Genomic DNA, 13670 nt, shown 5'->3' with positions numbered 1-13670 from the left:
ATGAAGAAAATACAAAATATGGTCCGATTTAGAGACTTAATGAAGAGGAACACCAAGAAATGAGTTGTTTTACTTTTAAAGTATGCATAAAACAAAGTGTATAAATACCTCAGTTATAACTACCATAAAGGGGAAAAAATTAGTTATCTGTGACTCATCAGCAGTTTTGTCCACTTTTAACCTTTAGTACCTAATGATTAAATATGAATTCAAGCGACCTAACTTGGCCGTGATTGCTAGTAAGAAACATCAATGTAACTATGATCATTTATCTGCTTATAATCTTTCAAAAATGTTTGTTCTAAAAGGTCTAATTACTATACAAAGTAACATTTGATAAGCAAATGCATTTTAGATAAGCAGATGCATTTTAGATAAGCAGTTACCCTGGCCCACAATGCCTGAAGAACAAAGAACAAAAGAGTCAAACAGAATGCCCGTGGAACAGGAGAATGACACAAGGTTTTCACAACTGAGACTACCTGCAACAAAAATTAAATAGTACATTCAACTTGGTCTGTATGGCTCAGCTTCTGATATTTTACTTCTGGTATTTTATAATTTGACCTCTGCCTTCTCTGAAACGTCTTGAATAGTACTTTATACCTGTCCTATGGCACTGAATATATTGTACTTGCCTTATTCCCGAAGATAAATTTTCTGTCTCTCTCAAAATATAATTTACTGGGGGCAAGACCTATCCATGTCTTGCTCATTCTGAATCCTTTAAAACTTCAAGCACAGTGGTCAAGTTCTGAACTTTATAAGAAGTTATATTTCTAGCTTCCTTTTTTCCCATGGACTTATCCTTATATATCTATATTTTTCTATATCCTTCTAGAAACTACCTTGATAAGCTATTCAGTTCTTAAATATACTTTCTCACAATGACATCAATAGTCATTTTACTCCTCAGAATCTTATTTCAGTTTCCAAAATTGAATGTCACAAAATTTCTTGTCACAATACTTGCCCAAAGGTGCTCCTACCTGTGTGTGTGTGTTTATAAACACTCCCTAGAGCCAATCAGTAACCAAGTCTCTTAAACCTCTAGCAATCCCACCTTCTCCTCTCCATCCCGTTATCACTGCCAAAGCGAAAAGTTCAGATCCTATTTTTCCTTAACTAGAGGTCACCACTTCCGGAAGCATTCAGAAACTGGGGAGAGTGATTATCACGCTGAGGAGTTTTACTGGCATTTAATGTCAAGGATGAGGGAGACTGTCATGCAATGCACAATTAACACTCCACAATTAAAAATTACCCCACCCAACACTGTCCCCACTGAGAAAATGCTGGACTGGTCTCTTCACTTCTAACGATACCTAATTTGGGGTCTTACCCACGCCACACTTCCAAACATTCTCTGAACTGGCCATAAAATGACCTGTAACACAACACTGACTGTCACTGCCTAACCTCAATGATGTCCCAACTGCTTACAGGATTGGCATACATTTCATCTTTGTCCATACCCTCCTTCTTGAACCTTAGCTTCCAACACAGAACCACCTTCCGGTGTTCCGTAATGTACCTTGCTGTTACACAATCAAATCCTTCCATTCTTGCTCATTCTTCAAAATGAATGACGTCTTTTCCTTTGTGAAATCTTCTCCTCCACAGACTAAGGCACCCGCCAAACAGACACTAAAGCTGGTACATAATTCTACATTTTCATTATTTACTTCCGCATCATTCTCTTCTTCTAGAATGAGAGATTTTAAAAAGAACCTGCAAACACTTTTGTTAGTAATTTCCATACTCTTAATCAGGGAGGTAAGTAAACTGCTAGATTAGTCAGATAGAGCCTGATCCTAAATGAAGCCAAAAGTATAGATTTCAGTTTCAACAACTACAGTATTTTGTATATTAGAATATATATATTCTATCTATGCTATATTCCCTTTGTGATCAGCTCTCCTCTCTGCAGCGCTTTGCTTCAGTTACACTAATGTCTCCTTTGCAATGCCTCCCACAAGCCAAGTACCCTTACCTCAGGAGCTCAGTACTTCTGTTCCTTCTGCGTAGAATACTCTTCTCCCAGATATCCACACTTCTCTTACTCCCTGGCTTTATTCCTATAGATCTTTGCTCAAATGTCATCCATCAGAAGAACATCTCTAAATATTTATAAAAAGTAATAAAGCCTTAAGGGCACTCCTCTACCTCCATACCCTCACTATACCCTCTTACTCTGCTTTATTTCTCTCCAAAGCACTTATCATCACCTAACTCATTTTAATTTGTTTAATGTCTTTCTCTCCCAATTAAAGTATAAGTTCCATGTAGGTAGGGCTCTATTATGTTCTCTGCTGTATCCCCAAAGGCCTAGAATAGTGCAACGCATACAGTGGTCACCCATACTTTTTGAATAAATACACTTATTTTAGTATGCACAAGGACAGTCGTAACAGGACCATCCAAAATGGTATTTTTTACGTAGACTAAACCAACGATCCACAACTCTTTGCACAACCTGCTGTTCCCAAAAAGTTGAAAAACAAACCTGAGCCCATCGCATGTGAAAATTTTCAATTTCAAGTTAAAGGGGATCTAACAAATAATGGTTTATCGTAATGCTATGAGAACTATATAGTATGCTTTAGAAATGACCACATAAAAACTGAAGGAAAACTCCAGAAGCTGAAATGTAACACTTCACATATAACAGGAAAAATGAGATAAGAGTTCATGTATGAATTCAGAGTAGACCAAAAGCAAAACCAAAGATATACAAACATTACTGGGAGAAAAAATACTGCACGGGTTATACAAACTCTGCAGAACACACTTCCCCATAGTACTTTAACTCAACCAGTCATTTTCTCCAGGTGTAATTTTTCCTCTGAACAATGTTTCTACTATAGTAGTAACCTGAAAATGCTTTTAAGTCTGAGCTCCAACAACTCAGGAAGGAAAATGTTTTCCCCACCTCTGACTAACCAAAAGCAAATTGTTTCAAACAAAAGTCAAGCATATCATGGGAATCTTGATAGCTACTGCTTTTCTCATTCTCAATCCAGATTACATTTCTTAAAAAGCACAAACTTGGTATTAAACTTCCTTTACCAATCAAAAGGCTTCCAAAGTAGAAACTCATATTTTCTTTTAGTTATTTACCTTAAGAATATTAAAAACTGCAAAACCTTCTTTAATATTACATTAGTAACAAATCCTAAACCCTATACTCAAAAAAATAACTATTATATGGCATATAGGTTCTCTGCTTTATTTAGGTAGGTGAGAATTCATGAGGATTTCTAGTATTTAAGGGCAGGGAGAAAATAGGCCCACTATGGAAAGGAAGAGCATTTTTCCATACAGAGACAGCAGAAGGAACCAATCCCTACTATATTAAAAAAATGTTCTCACTTTTATTATTTAATATGCCTCTCCAACAAACAAGGTCTGGGGTAGATAAAATAAATGTTAATTGTATTAACACAGGTTAGGTGCTTACCCATAGGTAAGGTCAAAGGAGCTCACTACTAAATATAACAGATTTATTAATAGAATTAAATTTTTGTAAAAGATAAGGGTGCTTGAAAACATATATGAAGTGAATACCCAACCAGCCAATTTAATGCAAGTTTTAAATTTCTAGCTAACTAAAAACAAAAAACAGAAAGAAAAGTAGTGAAATGCAAAAAAAAATTTTGTATTCAAGGGAAAATGTTCAGCAAAGTACAAAAATTCAGAAGTAACTAGTCACCAGATGGTTTCATTAATCTTACAGCCATATTCGTAGAACGGGCCACACGTCTGTATAGACCTCCCCAGGCAAAGTTCACCAACTTTAGAAACTTACAGGACTTGGGGCTGACTTCCACAGCAAGTCAGGCAACCCAGCCAGTGGCATGCACCATTAGCAGAACGTAAAGGTCTCAAGTTTCCATCTAAACAGGCACTCTCTAGGCTATATCAAAACTATGCCTAAGACTATGAGATTGCCTAAAACTCGTCTTTAAAATAAAAAAATTTATATATATATATATAAAATCATTTAGCCACATATCATTGTCTCTTTCAAAATCACTTCGAAAGATACTCTTTTTGCAACTGCTTTCATAATTGATTTTAGTAACATAAGACTGATTTCGTCAACCATCCAGAAAACTGGAGACACACTCAGTTTGGAAGGCAAATTAAGTGGTTCATCAAATGTTCCTTCACTGATCAGATCTCTGAAATTTCTCCTGGGTAGGAGTACAAATAAAAAGAAAAAATATTCACCAAATATCCAGTAACTAGAGGATAAAGAAAACAGTTTCTGAACTTTTGCTATAAAGTATTGGCACAATTTTTTTCACTTCGCAAAAGTTTGAAAGTATTTAGAAAACATGCAAGCTGAAATCAGACCTCAGCCAAAAGATGTCTGGGAAACAAAATGAACAGTCTTATATCTTACTCCATTCAATTTTTTGTGTAAGGGGTCACAAAACACGGTCCAAATTAAGATGTAACTGTTACAATTTTATCTTTAAAGTTTGTGGGATCCTCTGTGAGAAACATGTTACACTTCACATAACTTCCACTAGAATTCACTCAAAAATACAGTCTTCACAGACTGATTTATACCTTAAGAAATAAATCTAACCAACATTTTAGTTGCATGTTAAAATTAAAACTAGGGAAAGACTCATAAAATATAGAATGCTCAGTACAAGTAATAAGGATTGAATTAATTTGAAAAGAGGAGAGAAAGGAGCATTCAAAGTACTAAAAAGAAGTGACAAAGGTATCTAAAAGGTTTTGATAAAAGTACTATGACGCTAGGATACCTAAGTCACAAAGTGAGTGGACACGTCCAATAATGGAGCAATAGTTCATTAAATGGCAGCAGTCTGACAGTGAAATACTATGAGTCCAACAAATACATGGCAAGAAAAGCTGAGTGGGGAAAACGCTCACAGTATATTATATCAAAACCATGTTAAAGGGACTTCCCTGGTGGCACAGTGGTTAAGAATCCACCTGCCAATGCAGGGGACACGGGTTCGAGCCCTGGCCCAGGAAGATCCCACATGCCGCAGATCAACTAAGCCCGCATGCCACAACTACTGACAACCCCGTGCCTAGAGCCTGTGCTCTGCAACAAGAGAAGCCACCGCAAGGAGAAGCCCATGCACTGCAACAAAGAGTAGCCCCAACTTGCCACAACTAGAGAAAGCCCGTGCACAGTAACAAAGACCCAACGCAGCCAAAAATAAATAAATAGATTTATTTTAAAAAAAAACACGTTAAAGAACAATGCAGAGTAAGATTTCATTTTTTAAAGTCATAGATATACTATATTTTCTGATATATAGTGTATTTGCCCAAATATGGGATGATGCAAAAAGAATTGAACACTTTCAAAATTACTCAGCAATTAAGTTACATATGAACGTGTAGTTAAAACCAGTATGTAACAGAACTATATCACTGTTATTTCCATAATTTCACAAATTTCAGTAAGCACCTCTCATGTCACACAGCAAACACCAATCCTGTACTGTAATTCATTCCAGACCCTTTGGAGCATACTATGATCAATGGTTGAAAGGACAGCACTGACATGTTCCTTTATTTCCTCAAGGATGTGAGGAAGACGTGGTACAAGAGTTGCATGGTGTAACAGCTGGAAATTCGGCAGCCACTCTTGCAGAGGTAGGCCAATATTTTGAATACAAGCTCAATCTCTCACCATGGTAGGTGAGTCTTGAGGAATCTCCAGAACCCATAAAGAAAGTAAGGCAAACTCCCATCTTACTAAAAAAAAACAAGTTGCAGCTGTAGGAAAAATCAATCTGCTAGCACAACTAGATATGCTATTTCTGTCACCGTGTTTTCTGCAAAATGAATGGACTAAGGATTCACATGTGAAAACTAAGAAATGTAAAGATAACTCTACAATTTGATAATCATATATTAGTATACTTATATTAATAGTATGATAGTATAGTTTTTAACCTGGTTATTGAGTAGTAAGTTTTTCTTTAACTGTTTTTTTTTTAATCACCGTGTAAAAGGAGAGGTTTTTTTCCCCCTTAGAAACTAACTATTCAACAGAAAAGCTGCTATAAATCTTCACAAATTCTCTCATTACCTGGTTTTCTGTTTTTTTTAAACAAAGTTTTTTTGAAGAAGATATTAACCTGAAAACACCTCCATCAGTGCTAATTTCAGGTGCTTATGGAGGCCACCAAAAGAAATCAATTTTTTTAGAAAGAGGAATTAAAAACAAGAGATTTAGGAAGTGTTCGGTGCCTTCAGAACACTTTAAAAACCAACAGAAGAGAAAGGATTGACCTCCTTTACATCTGTAGCAGAAGAAAGAAGTAGAACTAGAAAGAGAATTCCTAAGAGAAGAAAGAATTCAGATGGAACTAGGTAAACAAAGCCAACCCTAAGGTACTCTACATTAATATTTCACTGAAATTTAGCTCTTATGTCACAGATTAACATAAACCAAGTTTGCTGAGTTGTCCATACTTTAATTTTAAAAGTTCAAAATAAATTGTTTTAGTTAATGGAATCATCACGTAGTTGCCGTAAAATTTTAATCACACACCAAACATCTTCTTCAAATCAGCTCAACCTGTCTCTTAAAATTATCTATTATTATTTATGCATCTGCCTCTTTACCAAACAATCTGTCACACATAAAAGTCTTACAACAAGAGCAGAAGAAAGTTTAAGTCATGAAAGCGCTACACAGAGAAACATATACTCCTGGAATACCCTCAGAATTCACTGCCACTACCGTCTTTTTCAAGTGAAATGGTCGTTTCCCCCCACCCCACTATCAAAATGTTTTAGCCTACTATGTAAAAGCATTCTTAATATGAAAAACTCTGAAAACCTAAAGCTTTCTCCATGGTGCTGTGGTGTATTCTGCATTCCTACCACTAGATGGGAGACTGTACAGAGAAACAATAGGACTGGCAAGAACAGACATGGGTTCAAGCTTACCTATAAACAGACCCCTTAATTTTGAGACTGCTTAGGATTCCAGGTAATTTCCAAAACTAGACAAGTTTAGTCCCAACCCAGATTCCAAATAAGATCTTAGAGGTGAGGAGAATCACATTTTGGTAAGCACTACCTCAGAGGTAACTATTACTTCTGTGTTAATGTTTAATTTACCAGATAATGTAAGGTAACAATAAAAAGTTACTTAATAGAATACAAACACATCACTTAATATAAGAATAAAAAAATTTATTTAAATTTATTTAAACAAAATAAAAACATTACAGTGTTTCAACTTTAAAAAAAAAAAAAATCACATGTCTATGGTATAACACAAGGCGTTCTCCTTCCCTTCTTTGAAGATCTGAAGTTTCAGAATTACAATCCCACCTGGAGAAAAGAAACCAAAATACGGATTGAGTAATTTAAGAGTAAATGCCAAAATTACAAATTCTCTTTGTACTACATTCTAGGAACTTAATAACAGTTCATCAGCCCAGTTAAGGAGATATAACCAGGATTCTCAAAAACAATCGAACACTGGATCAGAAACACACAAAACCTGATTTCCTAAGCAAAACAAAAGGTCAACTAACAATACATTACAAGTTCTGTACTTACCTCCACCAATGCTGTAAACCAGAACAGTCCAGGGCTGCAGAAAATATGGAAAGAATTCTTTCATTCCACTGAGACCAGGAAAAAGGAACCAAAGCTTGAGAGACTCTATGAGTGCAGATCAGAGTTGTCTAAAGGAGGAAAAAAATTATGTGGAGAGGTTCAAAGAACTGGGACTAAGTCTGCAGAAAAGTATGTTATTAGTAAGGGATTCAGTGTCCTGATTTTCCTGGAACAGTCCTGGTTTACACCTGTTGTCCCAGTGTTCCATTCAGATAGCATATACTTCAGATAGCAAATACTTTCACTCTTGAAAGTGACCCAGTTTGGAATATAAATCATATGTCACTCTAGTTATAAGTGACCTAATAAAAGTCTACATGTAGGGCTTCCCTGGTGGCGCAGCGGTTGAGAATCTGCCTGCCAATGCAGGGGACACGGGTTCGAGCCCTGGTCTGGGAAGATCCCACATGCCACGGAGCAACTAGGCCCGTGAGCCACAATTACTGAGCCTGCGCGTCTGGAGCCTATGCTCCGCAACAAGAGAGGCCGCGATAGTGAGAGGCCCGCGCACCGCGATGAAGAATGGCCCCCGCTTGCCGCAACTGGAGAAAGCCCTCGCACAGAAACGAAGACCCAACACAGCCATAAGTAAATAAATAAATAATAAATAAAATTAAAAAAAAAAAAAGTCTACATGTAGCTAAGGAATTAATAGACAATCACCATCTACTCCGAGTATATTTGCATTTTTCTTTCTCTGAGGGCTATACCATTCTATTTTGTCCTCTCATCCCCAACAAAAACCTCTATGCAAATGATTCTCAAGTTTCTTCTCTGGGGAATTGGAAATACTAGAAATTTTCACCTCTATGTCCAAAAATATCTTTTGCTTAAAAAACAGGAACATAATCTTAACTGTAACCTGACTGTCCCACCATTTTTGTTTTAAGTGATCAAGATTCATTCTTTGCTTTTTTAAAACAAATTCAGGAATCTTTTGTTTCCTTTTATCTTCCACAATGTGTGGCATGGTTCCTTGTACATGTGTTGATATGATGGTATAAATGCTTGTAGAGTTATAGGTGAAACAAAAGTCCATTTCTCCACTCTAAGATCCAGAGGGAAGAAGAGAGAATAAGAGGCAAAAAGTCCTCCCCATAGCTAGGTTAATGTTATTCAGTAACAGCCAACCCCATGTCTAAAAAGTAGGAATCCAAAAGAATTTTAATGGCTTCTCTTAAGAATTTAAATCTGCCTAGACAGAGGGAATAACAAATTGAAGTTAGCCTCTGTGCCAAAGTCTACTCACCCAGAAAACACAAATTCCATGTCCCCAATGCAATTAGAACAATAGAATCTTTATATTCCATCTTCCCACAACTTTGCAAACTTCAGTACGAACAAACAGAAATCCCATTTCTTCTACAATACTCACTGCATGCTATAATATGCCAAATAGTCTTACGAGTTAGAAATATACAATAGTGGACAAAGTTCCTGCCATCATGAAGCTTATATACTAGTGGGAGAGACAATCAAACAAATGAACAAAAACATGTCAGATGGTGAGAAGTGCTAAGGATTTGTTAGCCCTTAAGAAGAATGGGGCAGGTGCTTGGGGGAGGTTGCTATTTATACATGATAATCAGGAGTCTTGCAAAAAGAGACTTCTAAAAATTAACAGCAACAATGGTAGGGTGTCACCAGTGGCTTGGAGGCCTATGGAACTGACCACCATGATTAATTACCATCTTCCACATAGTAGGGAAGTATGGAGGCAACCCAGTCATTCTACGTCACCTATGTGTGCTTCACCCTTACCAAACCAAAGTCAGGCTGAACAGCAATCTTGTTGATTCTGCAAAGCCTCTAGTTTTACGTAGTTAAGTAGAGACAGTGGGAATCTCATTTATTCACACACTTCACAATTAAATCAAAGCAATACGTTCATCTTCAGTGAGTCAAAATGGTACCAGCCATCTACTACAGTTCATGAAGTAGGCATCAAGAGACCCCTCAAAGCCAGTGGGTAACAAAGTGAATGCCATTTCTGAAAAACCTTTTTTCAAACTAATGTAAACAGTAATGACAGATATAACCAAAAATAGTAAGCACCAAACAATAACTCACCTACATGGCTTTAAGTTTTGAAATGATGCTAAGTGGAAAATGTGAGCAATTAATATATTATTAACAAATCCCAATAAACTAAAGCCAAAGTATTTTTCCTAGTAAGTTTAAACTTGACCCTTTAAGTTTCTACAGGAAAAAATAATCACTCGGAGTATTTCAGACAAAAGATCTCCATTCTCACACATTTCGTCACCATACAACTGTTCTTATAAAATTCACTATAACCCATGTTTGCCTATTTCTCAGCATAAAAAAAAAAAGCTGAAAATTTCATGACAAATGACTTTCTTGAAAGGCATAATATCTTCCGAGATAAAAATCTGCTTTATAAGATGTCAAAATTGAAGATATTACTTTTTTTAACTTAAAAATTCCATGTAAATTATGCAATAATATTAAAGAAAAAAACACCAGTTTGAATCTAAAAATCCAAGCTTTGGCCATTAAGAATTGTTGTTGATCTGAAAACAACACTTTTTCAGAACTATGCAGGAGAATAGGGAAGGAATTTGGTACATTTATTTAAATTCCAAAACAAAGTTATTTGAGTTGTTTAAAAGTCATCAACCGATTAGCTCGTCTATTAAAAGTTGACAGGATCACAACTTATTCTACACAGTTAGTTATGGATTTATTTCCCCTAAATATAGGCTTTAAGTATTTCTCAATACAAGACATTTTGATAAACAGATCTCCGCTGCTAGAGATTTTGGAAACAATTAATTTGACACAACATATATTGTACATAGTACTTACAGTGGGTTTTAATTTAGTTCTGCTTTTATGTACCAACTTCAATAACACTAATAATAAAAGACTAAGAATAAAAACAGTTGATTCTTTCATGCAAATATCTGTATTTAGGTAGACAGATAATATCACATATATTTTCAAAATCCACATTCTGTCTATGGATGGATATCTGAAGAGTTCCTCAAATTTGAAAGAATGTATCTTTCACTTGGTTTGTTATGGTAAGGTAATACAAATCTTAAATGGTCCAGACAAGTAGCAGGGAAAATTTAACCACCTTTCTCCCTTCAATTTACAATACCACCCTTTCACCAATTTCCCTTTTGCTACAGTGATAAATGCTCCCCAAGTAGCCTTCTACCCAACCAAAATGCTACTACTTTGAAGACTACTATTTTTAGGGTATGATCCTTGCCTAAAGACAATTTTTCCCACCGAAGGTGGGGGGATGGTTCAGGCGGTAATGCGAGCGATGGGGAGCGGCAGATGAAACTTCGCTTGCTCGTCCACCGCTCACCTCCTGTTGTGCGGCCTGGGTCCTGCTAGGCCAGGAATCCTGGCCTAGCAGGACTGGGGACCCCTGCTATATTGGATACCTTCCAGAATGACTGGGATTGGCCAGTGAGGAGAAGGCATGTCTGTTTTTAGTTCTTTCTATTCCTTTAAAGTTCATTTCTCCCTATTAGAGCTCTTCTCTGACTCCACTTATTTGACAGTCTATCCTAAGTGCTATTCATTTCCAAAATGCGTCGAACAGTAATGCTGGGGATGCTAATTCCACCAATCACTAAAATTCTGCTCTAGGCTCTCCTTCCAACACTCCCATGCATGGCTGAATCCACTTCCATGTGCTAGGACTGTACTGTAACAGGATGAAGTGACATCAGAATAACCAAAGGATCCAGAACCAAATTCTAGATTCACTATTTTACCATTATGACTTCAAGCATGTTAATTAGCCACTCAGTTTCAATTTTGCCATTTTAAAAACAGGGATAGCAGTAATTAATTTTCACAACAAAATATACTGTAAGACAACATACTTAGACTACCTTACAAGCTTTAAAGCACGATTAAATATTAGATATCATTCGTTTTACTTAGTATCATATTTTACTGGTGAGTTTTCCCTCATTTTAGCAGACTATTCCTCCATCACTTTTCCAATACAATACTATGAAACCACCTCAAATTCAAGAACATCTGTAAAACCTTCTTTAGAATGTTTATAAAGCCCAACTTCTTCCACTGAGAAGTGTTAACCAGTTACTTGCACTGGATCGTAAGAGGGGCAAAATCTTTATACATAGGGATTTCTTCATACTTTATAACAAAGTTCTTTCACATCCTTAGTCTTTTGATTTTGTATTACAATAGCCTTGTGACAAGGCAAGGGATGCTTTCTTATTTCCATTGTAAAGATTTAAATACTTGCTTACCTTGCCTACCTAAAGTAACACAAACTAGTAGCTGTGCTGGAATTAGAGTCTTTAAAACAGTAGTTTCCACTAGAGGAATGGATGAAGATCTATACATATTTTCCTCTCAATTCTCTCTCTCTCTTCATTTCACATGGTTTGAGTCTTGCCTTCACCTTCTCTAATTATTCTAAAATTCACACATTTCTTTTTAGCCCTCACAAATCTAATTACTAGCACAGACAGTAACCACATCTTATCTAGTATAGTATATTCTGCTCTTTAGCATCCTCGTTTTCATTCTGACTACAATAAACTGAAGCTGACAGGGTATAAGGAAGGAACCATATCATTCAACTGAAGTTCACAAGGCATGGGTTTAAAGAGTTTTGGCATCCCCATCTCCAAGTGACTCAGAAACTGCAAGCCTTAATTTATAAGCAAGGTTTAAAAAGCCAAGAATGTTACAAAACAAAGTCAACTCACCAGATTTTAGGTGAGTAGGGCTTACATGATTTTACATGAGAGGAACACATAAGGCAGTTTTCCAGTCATCTGCCAGAGATGTAATCATTCCCAATTCTAAGTAATAGGAGAAGAGGTAAACTATGTTAAAAAGGGCCTCAAAAACTACCATACCTTCTGGTTGGTCACTGGCTAAGTTAGGAAAACCTAACTCTGATGAAGAAAGTCAAAGAAAAGGCACTTCTAGATTAAGTCTAGAAGCCCAAGGATAGGAAGCAGCTTAAGCTTGTCTTAAAAAGGTTTCCAGGGCTTCCCTGGTGGCGCAGCGGTTGAGAATCTGCCTGCTAATGCAGGGGACACGGGTTCGAGCCCTGGTCTGGGAAGATCCCACATGCCGCGGAGCAACTAGGCCCGTGAGCCACAACTACTGAGCCTGTGCGTCTGGAGCCTGTGCTCCGCAACAAGAGAGGCCGCGATAGTGAAAAGGCTCGCGCACCGCAATGAAGAGTGGACCCCGCTTGCCGCAACTAAAGGAAGCCCTCGCACAGAAACGAAGACCCAACACAGCCAAAAAAAAAAAAAAAAAAAGAACCCTCAAGATCAATAAAAGAAAAAAAAAAAAGGTTTCCAGCTCCGGATCGGAAGAAACGGTTTTCTCCCAGCAGTTAAACAAGGAGTGTCTCAGCCTCTTCAGCTGCTTTATAAATATCAATAACTTTCTAACATAGCTGCCAGCTGCAACTCTGTAACTAATTTCTTTTTCTGTAACTGATTTTTAAGTCAGTACTTATGGTTGTTGTTTACTGCCACTCAGCTATGTTTATGCAGTGTTTCTGGGATGTGCTACAGAAATCACCTGCAAATAATGCCTTGGTCCACTCTAGGTCACCAATTCAAAACATTTTGCAAGAATATGAAGAACAAAAATAAAGGAGGGTTTATACCATACCATGCCTAAAATCTCATACTGAATTAATACCTAACACAAATTCCAAACCTGATAACTAATACGCAATTACATAGTTCTGTGAAAAGTTACAAAAGTTAATGCTGAGAAAAGAAAAATAAAAAAGGAAATACTGCTTGCTAAACCTTAACTTCTCAGTCATTGAAAAGCTGGTGTTACTTCTAAAAAGAAATGTACAAATGGGAATAAGGATAATGTGGTTATACCTTCCAGATCTGAAAACTGAAGACAATGTGATCATGTAAAGAACAAACCAGATCTCTCCTCCTTGAGTTTCATACCAAGAGATCAAATGCAGCTATACTGTAACCCTCTTGGATGTGCAGTTCTTAAAAACAAATTCACTGTAGAGCAATCCA

At 36.7% G+C, this 13670-nt stretch overlaps 1 protein-coding gene across 13 annotated transcripts in view; it reads right to left on the bottom strand.

The window, feature by feature from the left end:
* Positions 1–13670, bottom strand: part of PICALM (phosphatidylinositol binding clathrin assembly protein) — a 106687-nt gene that overhangs the window by 74863 nt on the left and 18154 nt on the right. The window lies entirely within an intron of this gene.

This window comes from Balaenoptera ricei, chromosome 8 (assembly GCF_028023285.1).
Source record: "Balaenoptera ricei isolate mBalRic1 chromosome 8, mBalRic1.hap2, whole genome shotgun sequence".
NCBI classification, from domain to species: domain Eukaryota; kingdom Metazoa; phylum Chordata; class Mammalia; order Artiodactyla; family Balaenopteridae; genus Balaenoptera; species Balaenoptera ricei.
This window is presented reverse-complemented; position numbering and strand designations above follow the sequence as displayed.